The 18061-nt window shown below is 42.2% G+C and overlaps 1 pseudogene across 1 annotated transcript; it reads right to left on the bottom strand.

Annotated features, from left to right (window-relative positions):
- Positions 1 to 12897: 12897 nt before the first annotated feature.
- On the bottom strand, positions 12898 to 17776 carry LOC308629845 (Fc receptor-like protein 2; annotated as a pseudogene). Its single transcript has 4 exons — positions 17743 to 17776; positions 16864 to 17151; positions 16150 to 16433; positions 12898 to 13226 (listed from the first exon to the last, which is right to left on the bottom strand). The product of its transcript is annotated as an Fc receptor-like protein 2 (transcript).
- Positions 17777 to 18061: the final 285 nt, after the last annotated feature.

Raw genomic sequence — 18061 nt, forward strand, 5'->3', positions numbered from 1 at the left:
CATTCAGTACCCTTTACAGTCAAGTTCCAACTTGCCTGTCTAATAGCTCTGTATCATTTTACTCATTGACCTCTGTATCTGTCAGCCCAGGATGCCATACTGAATACCACAGACTGGGTGACTTAAAAAACAGAAATTAATTTTTTCCCAGTTCTGGAGACTGGAAGTCCAAGATCAAGGGGCTATCAGGGCTGGTTTCTGGTGAGGCCTCTCCTCCTGGCTTGCAGGTGGCTGCCTTCTCACCGTGTCCTCACATGGCCTTTCCTCTGTGCAAGCACACTCCTGGTGCCACTTCTTCTTCTTCTAAGGACACCAGTCATATTGGTGTCCTTATGACCTCATTTAACCTCAGTTACTTCCTTAAAGATCCAGTCTCCAAATACAATCACATTGGGGGTTGGAGCTTCAACATATGAATGGTGGGTGAGGCACAAGGTGAACTGTGCCTCTAAACACATTGTGACTTTTCATATTTCTGTGGCTTTTTCGCCTGCCAATCCCGAATAGTACTATCCTGTTTCTTATTTCCTCTCTACTGAAATTTACTTACTCTGTCCAGTTTAAACATACCATTGAGGAGGCCATAGAAAGCAGTGGTTACCATCTGGGGAGACAGACCTTAGTGTGAACCCTAGCCCACCATCTCTAGTCATGAGACTTTGAACAGGTTACCTACTTCTTACTTTTTAAAATGGAAAGAACATAATTTTCCTTAGAGGGCTGTTCTGATAGTTAAAAGTCATAATGCTGGTAAAGTTGCTCATTCCAGTGTGGGCACACAGTAAGCCTCTAAGAGAACTGTTCTTGACAATTTTATAGAACCTTAATAAATTTCATCATCTGTAAAGATAGATTCTATTTCTGTCAAAATACTGGATTTATTTATTTATTTATTTATTTAGGCTATGCCACATAGCTTCCGGGATCATAGTTCCCTGACCAAGGATTGAACCTGGGCCATGGCAGTGAGAGCACCAAGTCCTAACCACTGGATCCCCAGGGAACTCCAGAACACTGGATTTAAAGAGGAATCTTTACATATACGTGTCTGATACTAGATTATGAAACTCCCTAACAGTGAGGAACTATGTCTGACTCGCCTTTCTCTATATATACCTTAGGCCATGCATGTTATATAACGAAGTTTCATGACAACAGCTCCAAAGAGTTTGCAGTTGGTAAGTCAGTTCTGAACATTCCAGCAGACGTTTAGCACTGAAAACATCGCTTTCTCTTTGAGTATCTATTCAGTTCTTTGCTTGCAGAGTCACGAAGATAAGAATCTGTTGAAGAATGCCTTCTGCATTCTCCCTCCTTTTGCATAGGGAGAAGGCAGGTCTGTTCAGGGCAGCTCCAGTATCTAAGAACAGAAGCCACTGGTAGCTATGGTCAGCCTGACACAAAAGGACAGTTTAACTTAATGTGACCTCTGTAAAAACTAAGAAACAAGGTGCCCTTTCAGGACAAGTTTTCTCTACTCGGCACCTGGTTGCTTATTTTACCATCCAGTGTTAGGAAGGGGAGAGAAAGAGGTGTTTCGAGATTGATTTTTCTTGTCTTGCTCACTGAAACCGACTCTGTGAGAGAGTGGAAGTTCTCAAGATTGAGGAATGTGGGTTAGATATCTGATCGCTTGGAAGACAGAGATTCAATCATCTCTCACCTCAACACACACTAGTGCCCTTTTTCTTGCAGAGTGAAAGTGTCCATGTTCAGCTGTGTGAGTCAAGGTTGGAGGTTCATGTCCCCCATAGGGACTATGTCATGTGAGTTGGAGGGGTTCAGTAGCCCACTCTGTGGTTCCCATGGGGCTCAGAGCTCACAGATTTGAGTTAGTAGGGACCACAGACAGACTCCCTGATCTAAGAGAGAACCTCAGTCTCTGTGCTGACGGGGACACTTTTCTAGGAGTGACAATGATATAGGGAAGAGGGGAGAATTATGATAAAGGGAGATTGACAAGAGTTTAGAATAAAAGGTAGTAACAAATGCTATCCTTACTGACTTGAGGCAAGGAACAGGAAAGGATAGGAGTGACTCAGAGATGGCAGTTGGGGCCAGTGAGAGAATGTTGAAATCTACAACAGAAATAGGACATGAGGAAGGGAACTAGTTCTGAAGAAGAAGAGGTTTTTGACTCTAGATGCATTAAGTTGAGATGACTGAAATGCCTGAACAAAACTTCTAATAGTGGAACAGTCCTTTAGACATGGAGCTCAGGAGAGAAGTTAGGGGATACAGATTTTTGAATTATTTGCATAGAAGCCATAGTTAAAGCTCTGAAAGTGATGGGATTCTTGAGAGTAGAAAGGCTAGAGAGAAGAACCAGGCCCTGAGAAACAGTCCATCAAAAGGATGAAGTCCACACAGGACCAAGCAAATGTGAGGTTGGAGTAAGATTGAGCCCCGAGAGATTTAGGGGAGCAAGGGAGAGATTTGCTGGAGAGATGAGGTTGCAAACTAAAAGTCAATCGCTGCAGAGAAGGTAAGAATGGGAAGTCCTATCAGGCTACTGTGGTTAGACATTAGTTGGTCATGAGTAAGCTTTAAATTGACCAACAGGAGATAACAGAGGAGACTTGCTATGGGCTGAGTTGTGTACTCCAGAAATTCATGTGTTGAAGTCCTAACTCCTAGGACCTCAGAATGTGACTGTATTTAGAGATAGGACCTTTAAAGAGGCAATTAAGTTAAAATGAGACTATTAGGGTGGGCTGTAATCCCAATATGACTGGTGTCCTTATAACAAGAGGATATTTGGGTACAGACACATACAGAGAGAAGCCCATGTGAAGACACAGGAAGACCACGACCATCTGCAAGTCAAGGAGATAAGCCTCAGAAGAAACCAACCCTGCCAACACCCTGACCTTGGACTTTCAGCCTCCAGAATTGTGAGAAAGTAAATTTCTATGGTTTAAGCCACCCAGATCCTGGTACTTTGTTATGGCAGTCCTGGAAAATGAATACAAGACCAAATATAGTTTACCCATCACTCTTTTTTCTGGATCCAAAGAAAAGCAGAATATCAGCAGCATGGAGGATGATCTAGTGAATGAGGACACAATCCCTCTCAGGGCCAGCAATCAATGTAGGGGTCTGTAAGATCTTAAGTAGTTTTCAGTTTGTCTAAATATTAGAATCACCTGGGGAATAAAATGAATTATAAAATCTTGATTCCTGGGCATCATGTCAGATTCTTAAAGAATTTGGAAGGAATATCCAGGCAACCATACCTTTTAAAACCCCTCAGTGATTCCAATGTGGTCAAGATTGAACGAATGACCTCATGAGATATGCATCCACCACAGGCCAGGGAAACAGACTGCATGTCTGAAAGTCCCCTCAGGCAGTGAAGGCCTAGCCATGCTGGGAAGTCCACAGGACCTGGGAACTCTAGGAGACACAGACTCAATGATCACTGTATTTGGAAGGCCCATAGCATGGGTAGGACTTTTAGGTGATACAAGACACACTCCTTCTTTGTCCCCCAGAATGTAGTGAATCCTTGAGAAGTTGTCAGGAGGAAAAGGTAACATGTGCAGATTGAGCAATAAAGATATTAATTAATCTTTACTCCAGTAGCCTCTAAGAGAATCAATAATTGGTAGAAGAAAAGAGAACCAATGCTTAGTAAGGTAGTTTGCGTCTTCACATTCAAGGCCAATTCCCATTTACCAAACTAGGAATTGACATGCCCGTGTTATAGAAGAGGAAGCTGAAAGGCTCTGCAGGATTAGATAATTTTCCTAAAGACACATGTCTGGTAGAGATGGATTTTGAATCCAAATCTGTCTGACTAAAAAAATTCATGATATTGCCATCATATCGTGCTTCTTCCCCAGTTAGGGGGAGTGGGCCAGGATGGGAAGTGTGGTAGACTTGCATTGTGTCAACTTAGCTAAGCAGGAGTTAAGTTTCCCGGAATTCCCTCCCCTGCATAGTTCCACGTAAGTGTGGAGCACACAAGATATTTGTGGAAGGTTCGCAAGGTGGAAGTAAAGTAGTAGCTCTCTATTCTTTTTCTGCTTTGAGAGGCATACCTGTACCCAAGGCCCTGCGTTGTTCTCTCTCTAGTAGCTCTCTTTGCTGGTGTGGGGCAGCAGTCTGCAGCTCAGCTCCTACCAGATCTTCTCCTTCAGCTCTCTGAGCCCTGGGCCTCATTCATGTCTAGCTTAGTGATGAAGGGTGCTGACTTCTCCTGCAGGACAACCTCATCATCAAAGTGGGTGGCTTGCAATTCTCAGCGACTAATGCAGGTCTCAGCTCATTTTCATAGGTACCACTCATTCATGCAGGTTCCAGAGTGTCCTTGCTTCTCCTAAATGCCTGCTCTGTGGACTTCAGGCTGCCACATCAGACACAGAAAGCACGTTAACCAGTCCATCTTCAACCCAACCATAGACTGTTTGACAGTTCCCAAAATTGTGTAATGCCAAATCCCTACAGTAATATTCTTTATTCTATATATTGCCTAGTGGTTCTGTTTCTTTAACTGAGACCCGATGACACAGGAAGCATGGTGCCCAAAGCTTTTTTTTTTTTTTTTGGCTCCGGACGCACAGGCTCAGGGGCCATGGCTCATGGGCCCAGCCGCTCTGCGGCATGTGGGATCTTCCCAGACCGGGGCACGAACCCGTGTCCCCTGCATCGGCAGGCGGATTCTCAACCACTGCGCCACCAGGGAAGCCCTGCCCAAAGCTTTTTGAGTGCACACAGTAGAATCACTATACTGAGAAATCTTGTTCTTAGATATCTCTCACTTGGGCAACTTGTCAGAGGTACTGCCACATGCTCTCAAATCAGACAGTAGTTTTGGGCCACAAGGGTAGAAATTATGTGTCAGATCAGTGGCTTGTGGCTCATGGCCCAGGGATAGCCAACCAGTGACAAAAAGTGTCTCTGCCTCACTGCACTGGGTCCTGGGGCCTTTGTCAGCCTCACAGGCATAGTTCCCAGATGCTCTGGGTCAGAGAGAGGTCGAAGGATGGTCCTTCTCCAAAAGGGGCTGAAATGTTACCCGGGGTGACATCCTCATGATAAAACTGATACAAGTTTGCAGGAGAGACTCTCTCTTTAGGCCTGACAGTGAAGCTCCACCATGTCCCCCATGTCATTCTGAATCCCAGGGGCCCTGATGGCTATGGCAGAGTGAGAATCTGGAGATGACAGAGATAAAGGAGCTGTTAGAAAAGGCCTCACTCCTTCCACAAATACTCTGTCCTATCTCTCCAACTACTCAAGGGGGCTAGAGTAGGCAAATAGTCTATTCCTAATATACAGCATCCCCACAGTCCTGACCTTATGTTCAGAGGAATCACCCCTAGAGCTCTTATGAGGAATTTTGGACAGCATTTTTTCTGTGCAACCCTCCTGATCTTGAATTTCCATGAATTCTACATGGTGATCTTCCCAGGGCCTTTCAGTACCTTTTTTTACCATCACCACAAATAATAGCAGTATCACCAAGGAGGTAGCAAGGTAACTCATAGGCTCTGCCATGTAAAGTAGCTAAATGTGGACTTCCCTGTTGGTCCAGTGGTTGACTCCGCACTCCCAATACAGGGGCCTTGGGTTCGATCCCTGGTCAAGGAACTAAGATACTGCATGCTGCACGGCATGGCCTGAAAAAAAATGTAGCTAAATGTGTTCTATAGGACTGGTCTCTGGGTCATCCTTGAAAAGTTCTCATGATCCCTCTGGGGACAATGACCCTAGTTTGGGAATTGCTCATTGAGATGAGTGAACACAAAAGTACTTCTCATAGTGACATTTACCCATCCCCTAAAAATCTGGTCATGGCTATTCCCAGCTGCACAGAATCACTCTCCCTCACAACAGTTCACTCTCTGGAAGTACTGAGTGCCCCTCCCTGGAAATTCTCTATGCCTGCTGTGCACCAGGAGAATGTGGTACTCTTTTTCACTGAGAAGACAAGAACAAGCTTCTCTCAATAACTTACCCCTGCTATGGGGAAGGGGCTGGGCTGGGACTCAATGATCACTCTAAATTCAGAGCTCACTGGGTGAGCCCAAGATGTCACAGGTTCGGTTTCCAGAGAAGCAGACCTTGCCATGGAAATTAGCATGTAGGAAATTTATCAGGGAGTGATCTCAGTATCAAAAATTGCCAGCAGAAGCAAGCTTGTATAGAGGGAGAAGCTGAAGCTGGGCTTTGAAGCAGTCTCCACAAAGGTCTCAGCCAACCCCCATAGATAGCGTGGGCTGGGATGTTCTCTCAAAGTGGTCCTGAATTGGAGTGAAGGGGCCCTGCTTCTATACCCCTGTGATGACCAACCATTGGATGCATTACTGTGGGAAAGGAAAGTGATCTTGAATAAAGTGACCAAGGCACTTTCCCAAGAGGGCCGATGACTGCAGGCTATCTGCCAGTGGAAATCTTAGCACCTGGGGGAATAAGTCCTCCATTCCTGACAGAGGATCTTGGTGGTGTATCACAGCATCCATTACACAAAATCAGAATCGATTTTAAACATATATTTATGGAGATGGGCAGAATTCTTACCTCCTTGCTTAGGAACATATGGCCTCCTGAAACAAGAACTCACTTCAGGAATTCTGATTTCCCTAGGAGGGTCAGTGTGGGCAGCTACAGTGACATCACTGGGCATGTGCCTGGGGGCTTATTGGGTAGATCTGGGGGAGGACACTGGACAACATTAACCCTCATTTGAAGGACACCCCAAACACCATAAATCCCTCTTTCTTCTCATGTTTCCACACTTATCTCAAGCCCAAGTGTTTTAAGTGTGGCCATGACCCCATCTTCTCTCTGCTCCAGTCTATACTGTCTCTCTCTCTTCTGTAATGTTCCAGGTTTGTGAGTGGTGGCTCCCAATTGTTTTCCAGCTTAGTGTCAGAAGGGATCACTCCTCATACCCCCACAACCTCTGTGGTCACCTGATGGTACCCCATCCCCATAATTACTGTAAGTACTTGGTGGTTTGACTGATTGGAAGGAGCAAGGTTACAGGGATGCAGAGGAATTATAAATCTTGAGATTATTGTAATATCATGATAACTTCCCCAGTTTTATGCACCGATGGGAAATAGAGGAGACCAGGATGGCTGACAGGACCTATCTGCTTTCAAGCAGAGGCCCGTTTCCAAGATCAAAACTGAAAAAGAAGAAACAAATACAGTCCCCCTCTTCTCAGCCCCAGTCTGGCAGACTGGTCCCTCTGACACTGCTTATATGAGCCTGGGATTATTGATTCTCTTCCCATACCCGGTGACCTTTGCATTCTCTCCCAGTCATCACTACACCAGAGGCTTTTTTCCCTCTATCCCCAGAATGTGAAGCTCCTGGGGTTTGCTTCAGCTTTTTGCCAGAGCTCTGCCCTTTTTGCAGGAGCTGGTGTAAAGTTGGGTTACTCATATCTGGAAGAATCTGGTGCTTGAACTCCTCCATAGACTACTAGTATCTGAATATATATATATATATATATATATATATATATATATATATATATATATATATATATATATATATATATATATATATATATATATATATATATATGAATCATTTTGCTGTACACCTGAAACTAATGCAACACTGCAAATTAAGTATACTTCAATTAAAAAAAGGTTTAAAAAATGGGCAAGCAGTTATTTCATAGAAAAGGAAACCCAGAAGACTAACACACATGTGATAATTAGAAAAATGGAAACAAAAATGCCAGTGAGATCTCTCTTTATGCCCACTGGGTTGGCAAAATTGAAGCACTAACTAATGCCAAGTGTTACTTGGGATGTCAGGTTAGGGGATGGTCATGCACTGATAGAGGCAGTAGCAATTTGGGGGACCATTTGGCAGTACTTGTTGCATTAATCCCACTCCTGGATACATATTCAGAGAAATTCTCACACAGGTCCTTGTTGGGACATGAAAAACGAAGTTTGTCAGTGTTTGCAGTAGTGACAAGTTGGGGATAATCTAGGTGTCCATCACTGGGAGATTAGATAAAGAAAGTGTGGTGAAATAATGTGTAGAAGTTAGGAGCAATGAACTAGATGTACACACAGCAACAAGGATAGATCAAAAAATAGCCCCAAGTGAAAAACAGAGCAATACCATAGGTAAATAAAAAATTTAGGCTCACCAAAAATAATATTCAACACATGTAAGTGAAGGAAACACATCAAACATATTAGAATGATTGGAGGCCAAGGAATGAGAATAGCAACTAAAGATACAAGGCTGTAAATAAAGAAAACTAGAGAAAATAGGTATGGGCCCACAGTGGGAGTGAGCATGAGCTGAGGAGTGTGATTAACTAGGCACCAGAGGTGACAAAATAGAGAGGAAGGAAAACAAAACACACAAAAGAATGAAGGAAGTAATAAGAAGAGGAAATATAGAATAAAAAAGCAAACTGTTAATAAAATAAATGTTGTATTCAGTACAAAACCAAAAAACTATATGTTACATTAACACAACACTGTAAATCAACTATACTTGGATAAAATAAATTAAAAACCAAAACCAAAACCAAAAAAAAAAAAACCTATATGCTACATGTAAGAGACATATCTAAAGGAAAGTTGCTCAGAAAGTTAGAAGTGAAAGATTGGACAAAGACATATGAAGCCAAAAAGCACTGGATGAGAGTGGAAAAGGCTAAAATATATGAGAAAGCTCTAAGCCTCATAAATCTTTGGAATTAAATATCATGCCATCAAGATACTTGACACATGGACTGCAGGAAATGGAAGGAGAAATAAACTTAATCACAATGACAAAAACAAATGATGCCTGTAGACCCACAGCAGATCAAGTAGATTAAAAATAAGGGTGCATATGATTCAAATGATTAACTTGATTAATATGATTCAAATGACTAACTTGATCAATATGATTCAAATGATTAAATTAATCATGAGTCAAATGATTAATTCAAATGATTAAGGGTGCATATGATTCAAATGATTAATAAGAAGTGACTAATGAATATATATTGAACTCCTGATTCTGGTAACAGAGAATTCACTTTCTTTTAAGTACTCATAGATGACCTACCAAAATTGACCATACTTTAGGTCACAAAGAAAACCTTTAAAAATTATAAAAGCAATCAAATTATTTTAAAAATCACAAAATTAAGGGAAAAATCCTTTCCTCAGGCAATTAAAAAAATCCCTCTTTTAAATAACTTTCAAGGTCAAAGAAGAAAATAAAACTGATATTACAGACTTGAAAATAATTATAATCAAACCACTACCTATCAAAACTTAAGGGATATGATTAAAACTGGTCTTTAAACAATTGGAAAGAATACCAACAAGGAAAAATGAAAATAAATGAACTAAGCATTGAAATTAAGAACAGGAAAATATCAACAAAACTAACTAAGATAAAAGCAAACATTACCGAATAAAACAAACAGAAAAACCCCAACAGAATATGTGAATAAGCTCAAAAGCTTTTCTATGAAAAATAGATACACCACTGAATAGACTGATCAAGAAAGAGGGGACAATGAGTAAATGTACAACTTTTGAAAACCTACATTAAATGGATGACTTTCTAAAAAATATAAATTACCATTTTTTTTCTTTGTGTTTTTTTTTTTTGCAAGTAGAGACAGTTAAATAAACAGAACAATGATCATGAAAAACAATGAGAACATTGTTAGGAGCCACACGTACAAACATATCAAGCCAGATGGTTTCACACACTAATATTTATTAGTCTTCAAGGAAAAGATAAATTTAGTAGTATTTAAAAAGTTTTTGAGCAATCACAGAGAAGGAAAACTTCCAAAATAATAAGAAACCCTAATATGTATAAAATGGAAAACTAATAAGAACTTGCTGTATAAAAAAACGAATAAAATTCAAAAAAAAAAAAGAAACCAACACAGCATTGATCAAAGCTTTTCAAAGAAAGCATAAAAAACTACAGAGAAATCCTCATTGTGAATATCTATGCAAAAGTTTTACATAAGATATCAATACTATCAAACTGGATTCCATAGGATATTAATATATGTCATAGCCAGGTAAGATTGAGATAATTATTCATTATTAGGAAAACTGTTAATGAAGGAATATATATTTTCAGTTTTCTTCTTCCCATATCCACTAAGATTCAAAACTTAGGTACAAATTTCTAAAAGAAAACACCCACTCAAATATTTTTTGAGACTTAGACACTACTGAAGTTTTCGGGGGCTCACAGGATGGGTTACATCATGGAGCACATGGCTTTTTCCTTTTCTTCAGTTTGCACACCCAAATCCAATCAAAATACTCAGCAGAACAAAAGAGCTTATGAATCAACATTCTCCTGAGGGGAGCAATCAAGATGGTTGAGTCGTAGGACATGAAGCTCACCTCCTCCCACAAACGCATCAAAAATGCATCTACTGATACATGTGGAATGATTCTCACAGAATATCTACTGAATGCTGGCAGAAGATCTCAGACTTCCAAAAGGGCAAGAAAATTTCCACGTAACGGGGTAGGACAAGATTCTCCTGAGAGGTCAGTTTTTGTGAAAACACACACACACACACACACACACACACGTATAAAATATAAAAACAAATATACACATTCATATATATTTATATAGTCACAGAACATTTTAGAATTATCAGAATATTAACAGCAGTTACTTCTGAGTATTAAAATTTTGGCTAATTTTCATTTTCTTTTTTGTATACTATTCTTTTTATAATATGTTTTATATTTGTAATTTAAGAAAATATTTTAAAAATAAATTATTTAGGACCTAGTTTCTTCCCGAGTCACTTGGAAACAAAATTAAATACTGTACCCACATTTTCTTTTCTTTTCTTTCTTTCTTTATTTTTAAAATTTTATTTATTTTTATTTATTTTTAATTTTTGGCTGCATTGGGTCTTTGTTGCTGCACGTGGGCTTTCTCTAGTTGCAGCAAGCATTGTCTACTCTTTGTTGCAGTGCATGGGCTTCTCATTGTGGTGACTCCTCTTGTTGTGGAGCACAGGCTCTAGGCACGCAGGCTTCAGTAGTTGTGGTGCGCGGGCTTCAGTAGTTGTGGCTTGCAGGCTCTAGAGCGCAGGCTCAGTAGTTGTGGCTTGCAGGCTCTAGAGCGCAGGCTCAGTAGTTGTGGTGCATGGACTTAGGTGCTCCGTGGCATGTGGGATCATCCCGGACCAGGGATTGAACCCGTGTCCCCTGTATTGGCAGGCGGATTCTTAACCACTGCTCCAACAGGGAAGTCCCCACATTTTCTTTTATTTTGCCTGTTTTATATGCTCACATGTCTACCATCAGATGTAGGGCCCATCTCAATTAATTCCTTGCTTGTTTCGCCTCAGGAGCTGCTACATCTGCCCAAGAGAGTAGTATTGGGACCCCCAGACAGTTATGGAAGAGACTGGAAAAGCCAGGGCTGGGGCCAAGGTGTCAGTATGGAGGGAGAATTTCTTCAAGCTTGGCTTCTTTGGGAGCTGGATTTTGCCCCAGATGCAGGCACAGTTGAAACTTTGGCTCAGAAGAGCAATTTAGAGTCCTGTTGAGGGGAGCCGCAATGGAACCACAGGTAAAGCATTAAGGTCTGTCCAGAACTGTTGGACCAACCAGGCCTGGGAGGCCAAAAAGGAGAGAATCTGAGGCCTGCTCAGTCTCCAGTCTCTAGTCTCCCTATCTTCAAAAAGAACTAGGCCAGAATGCTGTAGAGAAAAGGGAAAATGGTGGTAAGAAGAGGGAGATCTGAAAAGGGATTTTCCGGACAAACTCACGGTGTCTCCCTGGAGATGTGAAGCCCAGTATAAGGAAGAAGGCCAAACCTGAGCCCCAGACCTGTCCCTCTCATGGAGACCATCCCAAATCAGTAAGCTGGCCCTGGGACTTCTTCCTGGACTTTGCTATTTCCAAAAGGTCTTTATGAGTGATGAGTGTTCAATCTTGTCCCAGCTCTGTCAGGAAGCTGGGCCAGGTATTATCCCACTTTTCTGACAGAGATAATGAGCTTCAGAGAAGTTTGCTGCTTCTATGGCTGGTAAGTGGGTGAAGCAGGCAGGTCTCAATCTCTGCATAGCTGACTATAAATCCTGGATCCTTTCTGGTTTCCAAAGCTGATTCTTTTTCCTGAATGAGCCACAGGCCTTTAGATGCTCCTAAAACTGGGCATGGGCTCAATAGTTCTAAGGATGCTTCTTTTCACCGCCTCTCAAGGGCTGCTTCTGCACTCCTGGCCCAGGGGACTGTGGTGCTCCACCAGAGACAAGGTCTGTGGCTGGGCCTGAGGGAGCAGTCCCACTGGCTTCTGCTCTAGTCACAAGTGTTATAGAGGCTTTGGGATCTTCAGTGGGCTTTCTTTATTTCACTTCCACCCTCAGTTTGTGGCCTGGTTTCCTTGACGGACCCAGAGTCTTTCCAATGTCCTTCCCATCCCTCACCCCCTGTCCCATCAGGATCTTGAGAGAGAAGGAGCATCTGGATCTTCCCCACCCAGTGCTCCTTCTATTCTGGGATTCATTTTGATGAGTAGAGTTGTTTAGGGGAGAGAATGCAGAAGAGCTGCTGGGATTATAGAACAATATAAACAGTGTGACCTGGATTAAAATCACTCAAACTGTGTAATTCTATGGTTCCATAATTATTTTCCTGGTATTATGGCCAAACTCATGGCTGTGAAAATGCCAACATCTTATCTTTTGAGGTGGCAGATACAGGTTAATAATAGCATGCATAAGAGAGTCCTTTATAATTCTGGACTACCTAATATGAACTAACGGTGTTGTCCTGACCACATGCTAGTGTAGAATGGGTGAATGGTTCTAAAGGCGGCAGGGGCAATGGTGAGTATCAAGGTGGATTGGAGGCAGCATAGAGAAGGGCCTCGGAGGTGGGTAAGCCAGTTTCCATGCCCCAGGCCCTGAGATCACCCACCTTCACACACTGCGCCTGTATCCTCATCATGCCCACAGTCAAAGGTCTCCACCTGTTCACATTCAGCCAGGGCCTCTTCTGTCCCACTGCACAGGGCTACCTGAATAAATACAGGTCAGTCCTCTTCTGCCACTGGCAGATACAACATGCCTGCAGGTGTGTGCTTGGCCGCTCCACAGCCCAGCTCCTGGCACACCACGGCCACATCCTTCATGTCCCAGCCATCATCACACACAGTGCCCCAGCGACCTTCCTTTTCCACCTCCACCCGCCCATTGCAGTGGTGGGCACCATTCACCAAGCGGATTTTAGGTGGACGTTCTGCAAACAGAAGGGGTCAGAGGGCACTCAGAAATGTCCACTTGGGCTTCCCTGCTGGCGCAGTGGTTAAGAATCCACCTGCCAATGCAGGGGACACGGGTTCGAACCCTGGTCCGGGAAGATCCCACATACCATGGAGCAACTAAGCCCGGGCGCCACAACTACTGAGCCCATGTGCCAAAACTACCGAAGCCTGCGTGCCTAGAGCCCGTGCTCCACAACAAGAGAAGCCACTGCAATGAGAAGCCCACACACTGCAACTAGAGAAAGCCCTCACAAAGCAACGAAGACCCAACGCAGCCAAAAATAAAAAGAAATAAATAAATTTTTTTAAAAAAAAGAAGAAAGAAAGAAATGTCCTCTTAGGGCAGTTCCCAGTGTTAAGAGAGGTTGTTTGATAGTGGTGGTGATATGTGGTGTGGGGATAGGGGGCTTTCTGAGTTGGGAACCACAGAGCTTTGCTCTATCCCATGCTATTACCATCTCCTAAGAGCATCCCACCCCACCTAAGGCCCTCACTCAAAGACACCTAGGAAAAGCTTTTGCTTTCTGAAAACAAAGGAATATGGGCACATAGAGACTTATGGTTTGATTCTCATGAGCTCAGAAAGATCTTAGAAAAAGAGGATGTTAGAGCTAGATATTTCCCAGAAATGGACACCGAGGCTTAGAATAGGGAAAGGCTTAGAATAGGTCAGTTGAATTACTCAGTTTTCTTTTGCTCCACTCTGTTACTGACTTCACCAATCACAGGCTCATATTCTCTGCAGAGGGAAAGGGGTGAACACATCACACAGACTGGTCAATCCCTAATCTCTGCCTATTTATTTGGTGTTTTTTAAACTGGAGTAATATGTAAAGAGACTCTTTTCTCTGGGATATCTAGCAGAAAGAAGGGATATAAGCCTGGAGATGTCAGTGGCCAGCTTTGCCTGTCTGAGAGTTAAGCTAATGGAGAAATACAGAGGAAAGAGGGGAGGCAAAGACAGAATGCTTGGCCAGTCGCACATTAGCCATGTCCATACCTGACCCCTCTCACCAACTTCATTTCTTTTTTTTTGGACCAAGCCCTTTTGTATGGAATTTCTGTCATTAACAACCAAAATGTCACATCTTACACAGTCAATTACCAAGTTCTTGGCAAAGCCTCTGTAAAAAGCTAAATTTAAAAGAACTATAGGTAATAATGTGAATACGATTCTCAAAAATTAATAGATTAAAAAGAGCAAACATATGTAAGACTCTATAGAAACTGAATAGATCAAGAAGCTAGCCTAATTTAATAAAAAATAAATACTGAACTTTGTATATCCTAAACAGAAAATTCACATTCTTTTCAAATTCCATTTATAATATTTAGAAAATTGTTGACTGTGTGTTAGGTCATAAAGAAATTCTCAGTAAATTCCCAGTGTAAAAATTATGCAGACCATATTCTTTGATAAAATTTAATACAAGGATAATAAAAAATCTATAATGGAAAGTTTTTTAAAAAGAAATCTATAAGAAATTAATAAAATAGAGGATAAAAATGTATTCATAAGAAATTGTTGTCTCAAGTTTAAAATAAACATGTGAAACATATTTCACATGCTTTGGAAATTAGACAAATAAAAATATTATACATCAAAACTTGTAGGATGAGACAAAATGGTACTGAGAAGAAACCATGCAGTTTTTAATGCATTTATTAGGAAACAAAGATGAAAACTGAATAAGACATTAAAGAACCACATAAAATAAACTTAAAAAGGAAGAAAGATATACTGAAGATAAAGGAGAAATAAATGAATTAGAAAACCAAAAACCAAATAGATGTGAATTAAAAAAACAAACCTGGCTCTTTAAAAAGAGGAATAAAGACAAACCTATGGCAAATATGATTAAGAAAGGGGTCACACAAACCAGAAATGAGAAGAGAGCATAATCACATCTATAAAGGCTGTCTGAAAATTCGATGAGAATACTATGTATTAAATTTGGCTAAAATCATCCAAATTATTTTAACAAAGGAAAGAAAATTTAGAGAATAATAAAAAAGAGGATTTTACAATGGAGGTAAAGATCTAACAGGCTCAGAATGTTGTTTGGGCTAGTTCCAAAGACTTATCAAATAGCAGATAATTCCAATATGGTTTTAAGCTGCAAGGCACAGAAAATATGGAAAACCTCTGAAAACATTCTTATGAGGCTAACCTATCCCTGAAACCAAAACTAGTTCAAAAAATAAAACTCACTTTTAAATAAAGATGCAAACATTTGAAATAAATATTAGTAAGTTGTATGTAGCTGCTCCCTATGATGATGTAACAACTAAGAAGGGTTTATAGCAGGAATTCAATAATTGTTCCATATTAAGAAATCTATTAATGCACTTCTCCACAATAATAAATTAAAGGGAAAAAATTATATAACCATCATATTAAAATAGTGGCAGGGAGCAAAGTTTTTCAATTCTGTAGCCCTAGTCTAAAGTTCTATCTTTGCACCTGTTAGCTGTGTGACGGTGGGCAAGTTACTTATTCTAAATTTCGTTTCCTCATTAGTAAAATAAGAGTTGTTAATGGAGATTAAATGATATAATCCTAGTAAAGTTTTGAATCCTAGAAGCTGGTTTGTTCATAGGGTTTCTACTTTTTCCTTACAAGGTTTGGCTGTAACTCCTTGCTCGCTGAGAGCTCTGAGCGTACACTTACCCCACTTCCAGTACTGCCTTGATCCTAGTACAGTACCTATTTCACACCTACCTGATGAGGTAAGTGACAGGGAAACAGGAAGGCCAGTGATGCTGTTGTTTAGACCAATGAGAAGGAGAGGCTGGAAGAGCTGACAGGCTCTCTAGGCTACCTTCGATTCCTTGAGGGAGAGGAAAATCCATGGAAAGGATGCACAAGCCATGGTTTGGCATAATGGCAGCTAGTACAGTGGAAGGAGACGTTGGACTTGTCCTTCCCATGACGTTGGGCCCCCAGGCCATTGTCGGCTTTGCAGGCATATTTCCCAGAATGCCCTGTGGTTAGAGAGAGGTTGAAGGATGCTCCTCCTCCAAAAGGCACCGAGGTGCTCCCCAGGGTGACATTTTCATGATAAAACTGGTATAGGATGGGGGAGATGCTCTCTTGTCCTCACAGCGAAGCTCCACTGCATCCCCAGTGAAGGCCTGGGCCCCAGAAGTACTGAAAGTGAGGACAGGATGTGACACTGGAACTGATAAAGGCAGGATGGTCCATCAGAGAGGGTCTCTCGTGCTGGCACAGACTTATAACCCACTCCATCCTCACCCAAGTGTCCACACAGTGTCCCTCGAGCCCCGGGGATTCTTTCTCACTGTCGCACCTCCTGATCTAACACTGCAGAGACAGTTCCCGTTGAGCTTTGATAAGTTCTGGAGAGCGTGCCTCTGGCTGTGCCACGTAGCCTGCCTCCTGTCTCCCCTTGTCATCTCCTTTAGCTCTTCTGCCACTGTAGCCACTGCCACCGCCGCCAACACCATTGCAGTAACAATCCTAGCATGTTCAGGTGGCTTCTTAACTTCTTCATGGCCCTGTTCTGTATCATCGTTGGAACATCCTCACTGCCACAGAAGGAAACTGACCCCAGTTGGGACTCTCTGGCTAATTAGGAGAGTGCTACTTTCTTCTCATGGAGACGTTCACCGCCTCGCTCTGGATGAGGCCGTAGCCGTTGTCAGCTGCGCAGTAGTAGCCCCCTGCGTGGCTCTCCCTGATAACAGGGATCTCCAGCTCTGCTCTCTAGGAACGCTGACTTTTCTGCCCCAGACTCTCCCTCGTGTCCTCTCTGTGCCAGGAGAACATGGTGTCCCCTGTGCCTTCAGCCACAGAGCAGACAAGGACCAGTATCTTCCCTTCGACCACCTGGTCCCCCTGGGGCTGGGTCTCCAGGAACACTCCAGACACGGGGATTCCTGTGTAAACATAAGAGGGAAGGTGAGGGCCTGATGTGGAGGCTGTTACTACCTGCTGAGCGTTATGGCGGGTGGAGCTGGTAGAAGGTTTAGGCAGAGGTGTATTTTTTATCGGGGAGGTGCATGCTGAGGGCCTTCAGGAAGGATCACCCTGCTACTGAACACTCCAAAAATTCAAACTTGCACTTTCTCCACACTCATTAGCCTTCACTAATGCCCACAGCCTACAGTGATCTTGCTCCTTTCTGATCTCCAGATAAACTTGGGGCAGTGGGTATGGTGGGAGGGGGACAGGGGGAGTCCCCACCTACCTCTGCCACTTATTCATTGCATGATCTTGGTAGATAAATTAATCTCTCTGATCCTCAGTTTTCTCAAAGATAAAGTGTGGATAATCATACCAACTTTATATATAGAGTTCTCATGAAGATGAAACGAGATACAAGAAAGATGATACAAGATACAAGATGTGTAAAGAACCCATTACAAGGGAGATGTCCAGCAAATGGTAGCTATTACTGGTACCACCCTCCACGGGCCTGGCTGAGGTAGGAAATGTGGCAAGGTGGTTAAAAGGGCACACAATGGTACCAGAGTGCCTGGGTTTAAATTCCAGCTGTGCCATTTGTTTGCTGGGTTCCCCTGGGCGGGCCACTCAAGAGCTCTGAGCTTTCAGTTCCGCATGTGTAAAATGGGGATGGCAGTAATATCCATTTTACAGATACTTTCACCCTACTTCACAGGGTTGCTGTGAGGACTAAACATAAAACTGCTCTGAGCAATACCTTCCTAGTACTTGGTAAACTTTCTACAAGTCTTCCCCTCTGCAAATATTTCTGAGCATCAGAGGGGTTCTGAATTGAGTACAACAGCTTGGGTTCAGGCTTAGCATTTAGTAAACTTTTTTTTT

Source organism: Mesoplodon bidens (assembly GCF_964165515.1).
Source record: "Mesoplodon bidens genome assembly, chromosome: 2".
Classification (NCBI taxonomy): Eukaryota; Metazoa; Chordata; class Mammalia; order Artiodactyla; family Ziphiidae; genus Mesoplodon; species Mesoplodon bidens.